The sequence below is a fragment of the Cibotium barometz genome, chromosome 1 (genome assembly GCF_041138505.1).
Source record: "Cibotium barometz isolate CiBa-2024 chromosome 1, ASM4113850v1, whole genome shotgun sequence".
Taxonomy (NCBI): domain Eukaryota; kingdom Viridiplantae; phylum Streptophyta; class Polypodiopsida; order Cyatheales; family Cibotiaceae; genus Cibotium; species Cibotium barometz.
This window is the reverse complement of record NC_141046.1, coordinates 50,646,508-50,653,670: the sequence shown is the minus strand read 5'-3', so window position 1 is coordinate 50,653,670 and position 7,163 is coordinate 50,646,508. Positions and strand designations below refer to the sequence as shown.

At 37.1% G+C, this 7,163-nt stretch overlaps 1 pseudogene; it reads right to left on the bottom strand.

Annotated features, from left to right (window-relative positions):
* Positions 1–3,949: 3,949 nt before the first annotated feature.
* Positions 3,950–7,163, bottom strand: part of LOC147642144 (uncharacterized) — a 10,973-nt pseudogene continuing 7,759 nt past the window's right edge.

Here is a 7,163-nt window from a genome sequence, read left to right as displayed (position 1 = left end):
GATGCATGTAAATCCACATAATGCACCATATAATCAGATACCATGCATCTCAAATGATATATATTACATCCAAAAGTAAATGCCCTGGCTCTAAAGAAAACAAGATCGTGTGGACATCCGTAGAAGCCAAAAGAACACATCTCAAGGTTGGCATCATACGAGGGTAAGAGTGAATCAATGTTGTCATCCCATGTAGCCTCACTCAAAATGTCAAAAACATGATCCACTATATCAATGGTTATATGGGCATGAGCCAAACCATGCACTACCCCCTCATGTGCAAAACCCTCTATGTGTGTATGATGATCTAAGATATCAATATACTTATCAGCATCATCATAATTATCACTAAAAAAATGAAGAGGTATCCTCACATGAAAGATAAATGGTGTCATCCTCTAAATCATCATCATCTATGACATCTCCAAGACCTTCAAGGTCATCCTCATAAACATGGTCTATCTCCATCAATGATGCACCTATCTGACCTATATCCCATGATAAATGTATCTCCAACAATATAGGATCTAAGGAGATGTATAGATTAAATGCAAAGCTCTCTAGATCCACATGCATAAGCCTCTCTCTCCTACAAAGCCCCACCTCAACAAAATCATTACTATGCTCATGTGCAATGCCTGACTGCCCACGTATATGCACTAAACCCAAGTGAATGCTACCAGGAATGCTATGAGAGCTATGAGAACTAGGAGTAGAGATAGAATCATAGATATCACCCTGAATAGAGCATCTAAAAGAGTATCTTGACTCGTCTAGCACTAGAAACTCAGGTCTATGCTCCTCATGCACTAGCATATGCCCATCAACATGTGAAGTATCATCATCCTGAATCTCACACAGTGCAATGGATGCATCACTAGTCAAGAGCTAATCCCCATGATAGTCTAATGCATCACTATGATCCAACAATACATCACTATCTCCTAATGCATCACTATAATCCACTGGAAGGTAGGTAGACATAGGCATATCAACAATCACAATGCTCGGAATGCTTGCCACCATCCCTCCCATCAAGATCATGCCCACATGATTTGACTCACACATATCACTATCACATACATCATCATCATGTGCATATGTGTCAGTGCAACATGTGCACGCATATCACTATCATCATGTGTATGTGTGTGCGATACATAAATATAATCATGAGTATTTATGCTTGATACATAAATATAATCATGAGTATTTATGCTTGATACATCATCATAGGTATGTGGGTGTGATACATCAATGTCATCACATGTGTGTGTATGATCATCACCACGTGTACATGTGTGTGTATGATCATCACCACGTGTACATGTGTCAACATCAATATCATCATCAACATGATGATGATCATCACTATCCACATCATCATCCACTGAATGCATGTCATCATGGTACCCATACTTAGGTATATAGTCATCTCTGCTCACGAGTGTAGGGCACTCAATCAAGTCCCCTCATACATCATCCCATTAAAGCAATTCTGAACCATCCATGTAAAGATAACCACATAGATCCTCAACAAAAACACCATGTGGAGAATGTCTGGGACCATTTGGCATATCCTCCTCATAAAATAAGTTTCTAAATTGGCTAGGCAAAAAAATCTAAAGCTCAACATCCATATGTGACATGAATATGATGTGTCATCATAGCATGATGTCGGTGAAGAAAGATCTAGAGGTCGAAGCTGCGATGTGCCAAATGTATGCATGAACTCGACAAATGATATGTATCTCCACACCTGAAATGGTAAATCATAATGACGAGCATGTAGACATAGTGATAGGGTATGAGCGGATGCCGCATGATCAACGTCTGGGATGGAGTCATAGTGATGTCGATGGCGATGATGGTGGGTAGCACGGCGATCCTAGGTGGGGTAGAGGTAGTAATGGATCCTCATGTAGTAATGGATCCTCATGTAGTTCGCCACTGCTTGAAAGTGTGGAAACACCCCCAAATATGCTCAAGAATGCCACACAGCGTGTGGAAAAGGCACCAATATGCTCAAATAACTTGCCTGTGCATGAACAAGGGCAAAATACGCGTGTGAATGCCCAAAATACACTAAACAAGGGCCAATATGTACGTGTGAATGCCCCCAAAAATACACCAAATGGCCAAAAAAATACGTGTGAATGCCCAAAATGCACGAAATTGGCAACACACCACACGAACCAGCTCGACGAAGCTCAAAGCATGTGAACAAGCCCTCCAAAAAAAACGAAGCGTGTGAATGCTCTCCACTAATGAAATACACTTGGCCTCAAATGCATCCCCTCAAACACAAATAGCAAGCAAAAGTATGTGAAAAAGCATATAGTCTAAGGAGGTGTAGGTGGATAATGAAAAATGAACAATGAATCCCAAAGGAAGTGCCCCCAATATGAAAATGTCCAAAGTTTAAATGGACTAAACAAAAGATGGAAAGTGTGGAATGGCCAAAAACCTTAGGAAGTGTGTGTACACACAAACCCTAAGTTTGGGTATTTTGATAAAAAGAAAATAAAACCAATGTGTCCTCCTTCTCTGGCTGAGAGTTTTTTTCCTCTCTTCTTCCCATTCACGTTTGATGCCATACTCAGTGTTCCTCCCCAGGACACTCTACTCCTTAAGTCCAAGAAGCCTAGAGATTGAAGATTCCATATATATGATGGCTAGACTTGCTTCTCCAGTTTATAGTTTTTTTTTTTCTTCACTACTTTGCGTGTCTGCGTTCATCTCGCCCTGAGAGCTCCATGACAATGCGCTTCAGCTATGAACGATGCGCTTCATCTCTAATTAAGAGCTATATAGAACTTGATGTTTTTTTTTAATTTCTTTTGGTTTTTTTTTAAACGTTTGCGCTGTAGAGAATCACTGAGATGGCTGCTTCTACTGTAGAGGATCACCGAGATGGCTGCCTGTGGTGCTGGGTGCCCCCCCAGACTGTAGAGCGAGCCTTGCACTGCCTTCCTACGCTGCTCCCCGGCTGCTTCAAAAGCCCCCGATGGTGTGTTACATTGCCTTCCTACGCTGCTCCCCGGCTGCTTCAAAAGCCCCCGATGGTGTGTTACATTGCGAATACCACCGCTCTTAAAGGCTTGGGCTTCAGCTGTGTGATCTTGACAGCAACTTGTTAAGATAGAGTCGCGGGATGTGGTCGGTTAAACGTTTTAGTGCATCTGCCGAAGTCCATGCACATGGTCACCTATAGCAACGCCATGAGTAAAGAGGATTCAGTTTGGTGGAAAAGTTAAATTGCTTGCTGAGATTGGTTGTGCTGGGTATGCAATAAAATAATTGTCATCCATGTGTGCATGTCTTGCTCATACAAGTTGTAAAAGACTTGCAGTGCTTCAGAAAATGCTTCTAGTGTTGGCCTTCTGTTCTTTCTTGTAATTCAAAGGCTTGACATGAGGTAAAGTGATAATAACAGGAGTTTTTTATTGTCAATCTTGTAAGAAGGTATGTATTAGAGATGTTAAGAAAGGAGAGCATATCCTCATTAAGGGCCACTCCAACTTCTTAGCTTGAGAATATCATTATCCCAGCTTTGTTTGACGGGCTTGTATGTTGTAAAATGAACTGTAGAAAATAACTGAGTGTTGCGCTTTTGAGGTTCAAAGAGTAGCTGAGTGAACTGAACGAATTGTAGAAACTCCTCTCTGCTCACAGCAAACTTAAAAAGATTACAAACTCTCTGTTGCACATGTCTGAGGCTAAAGAAGGAAATGAAGACTATGATCTATGTTAAGCAAAGAAGCTGTTGTACATGTCATTTGAAATTTGTAACTCTTGTGCATTTTTCTCTTGCACCGACCATACATCCTTAAGCAGCCATACAACTCTTGAGCGTTGATCTTTATTGCGGAGGCATGCTCTTTGCATGCACCTAAAATTGTGTGTGATTAGAGTGATGCCAAACACTACTGCTGTTCAGAAAAGATGATCATACTAGGTAGTCAGAAGATTTGACTTTGAACATCTCTTTGGTTTTCTGAAGATCTAACTTGCTGCTATGAGAAGAAGTGCTACCAAGCTGTGCTCCAGGAGGTGAAGAGGAAAGCTGTGAAGAAACAAGCCATAGGAGCCTGTTGGTTTTCTGAAGATCTAACTTGCTGCTATGAGAAGAAGCGCTACCAAGCTGTGCTCCAGGAGGTGAAGAGGAAAGCTGTGAAGAAACAAGCCATAGGAGCCTGTTGGTAGGATTTATCATGGAGCTCATTTCTCAAGGATCTACAACCATGGTTGGTATCGTTGTGGCTATTCAATATGTTCTCGAGAAGTTGCACCTTTGAGTTTGTAAGTTCCTATCTCAAGCTTCTTGTGTAATGATGTTAGGCTTTGCCTATTGTTGTCAAGATCCTTGGCTAGCTAGGTTAGAAGACCCCTCCTATGCTGCCCGGCTTACTGTAAATGCTTAAAGGCTACGAACCAATCAATGGTTGGTAGTCTCTCCCAATAGCCAACACAACTCAAGCCTTATGGTGTCATATTGGCTAGTGCCAATGGTTTGGGTTCACAACTCCTAGTGAGGCTTCTTCATTAACAACAGATAGTTGCAGCAAAAATCCACCTTATAGGGCATACATTCAGTAATCTTTATTGTAAAAGTGTGTTTAGGATTAATCTTTGAAAGATAACACTAATATATAAAAAGACCTTGCTATTGCACAAATCTAAAAAGGTTTAACATAACTTTTGCACACTATCTCTTGCTCTGCATCATTCCATTGTTGTTCTTTGTAAGTCACTTCTCTTGAAACTTTACAATTTCTTTGCATTCGCTTTGTAGTCTTTGTCACAAGTTGTTAAGATTTACTCTTGCTCTGCATCATTCCATTGTTGTTCTTTGTAAGTCACTTCTCTTGAAACTTTACGATTTCTTTGCATTCGCTATGTAGTCTTTGTCACAAGTTGTTAAGATTTACTTAATCTTTCACCAAACTTTGAAATCTTGCACAAGTTTTCAAGAAATTACCTTTTAGAACAAAATTAGGGTTTAGGCAGACTCATTGCACGATTCTTGCTCCATATTTTAAAGAAAATTGAGTTTTTGCACTTTTCTTGAAAATTTGCACCGAGATTCTGCATTTTCTTGAAAATCTACAAATCTTGAAAAACTGTTTGAAACTGCAATGAATCTACACTCAACACCACTCTACAATTCTGCAACATAAGTCTGAGAAATCTCACAACAATCTAAATTCTTTGCACAATAATCTGAATATTTTGCACAACAATATGAATATTCTGCACAGTAATCTCAAAACTTTGCACAACAACCTTGATTTTTTGCACCACAGTCCTCTTCTTGCAATGCTTCTCCAAGAACTCAAAGATTTGGGAATCTAGGGTTTGTTCTTGAAGAAATAAGAGCTTAAAGGATTAATATTTGAGACTGTAAGCTCTCTAATCAAGATAATGCAAGAAAATCATTTTAAACTGGTTGCTAAAATCTTTGCTAATCCTAATTTTAAAATCAAGAAAATTTTCAACAATATCAAGATCAATAAAATAAAAAAGGTTAACAAATCAAATTGAAAAGTGGATTAGGGTTCAAAAAACAATGATCAATATAAATTTGATAATGTTTAATACAAATTTCATTGCTAATCTTGTTAAAACAAGAAATTAGCAAATGTGAAAACTATGTAAAAATCAATTCTAAAAATGATTAACATTAATTAATATTAAGAAAATACATTTCAAAAAATTAGATTAATAATAATAATCCAAAAATGATCATTACTAATCAAGATTAAGAAATTGCATTTTGAAAACTAGATTAAATATAAGCTAAAAATAATTATCACTAATCACTACCTAAACAAGGATCTAAGCCAAGAGCTCTGATATCAATGAAAGAAAGATGCATCTAGATTAGGTTAGGGGTAGGGAAAAGCAAGAGAGATTAACACTAAGAAACATGGAAAGTAAAGTATAATGAGTATTGCAAGATGTTCAAAAAGGTCAAAATTTCTTAGAGCACATGCTTTTTATAGTCCCAAGGCCCATGTGTCCTAATCCCACATGTAAATAACCCTAAGTCCATGTTCCCAGGCCCATCCCATGTGTATGTGTATCATAAGAACACTTTGTTACTATAAATTTCTACAAGAGAAGAAGTAGATATGGCAAAAATGAGTGATGCACAGGAGAGGTAGGAAAACGAAAAGAACAAAGTTCAAATTATGGAGAAAGTGAAAATATTTTTGGTTTTTATCAAACACAACTAAAACTCAAGTTCCTTCTGGTCTCTAAACTAGTTTTCAATTAGTTTGGTCTCTTTTCTTGAGATTCCTTCTAACATATGTTGTTTTAAAAGTTGGATAGGTGGTATTCAAGCGTGACATATTTTTTGAGTTTTATGCTAATATATTTTATTCCTCTAAGGAATTTATTCTTTGTAATACATTTAATTACTTTGTCAAACACCTCTCTTACTTGATCTTTGTCTCTATAGACCTTATAAATCGATTTCATAGAAATCTATTAAGCTTAGATTTTATTTAATATACATAAGGGCTATATTTTTATCTAATTTTTTAGGATATAGCTCTATAGTAATTTTGGGATATTTGTCATCCCATTCAGTTGTTGCAACAATGGTTGAACCCATTCTGTGTGGTCAAAGTAAAGGTACTCATACTCTTTAGCCAAATTCACCCTTTTCTCATGAGAAAGGGTGTTCCTCATGTGCTGAAAGTATATGTGAGTCACCTCTTCCATTTGTGAAATTTACAATATGCTTATATTAAATTTTTTTGAATACTTATGTGTGTATGTTTATATTTATGCATAAATGTATATCTATATCTAATATACATAGATATATAAACATACTAAATACATGCAATATAACATTTAATGTATGTAAATCTAAACACACACGACATGGGTTTTTTATACGACACAATTTTTTCATACAACATAGTTTTTTCATACATACATACATATATAGTAAGATATACAACATATGTATGTAGATGTGATGCGCATGTATGCAACAACGTATATATAAACACGTGTGATTTCAAAAAAACATGAAAAATAAAACTTTTTTGTTTGAGATTATGTACATAGGCAAAGTAAGGACATATAGATGTGTGTGTGTGTGCGTGTGTGTGTGTGTATGCATATGTATGTATATATACATACAT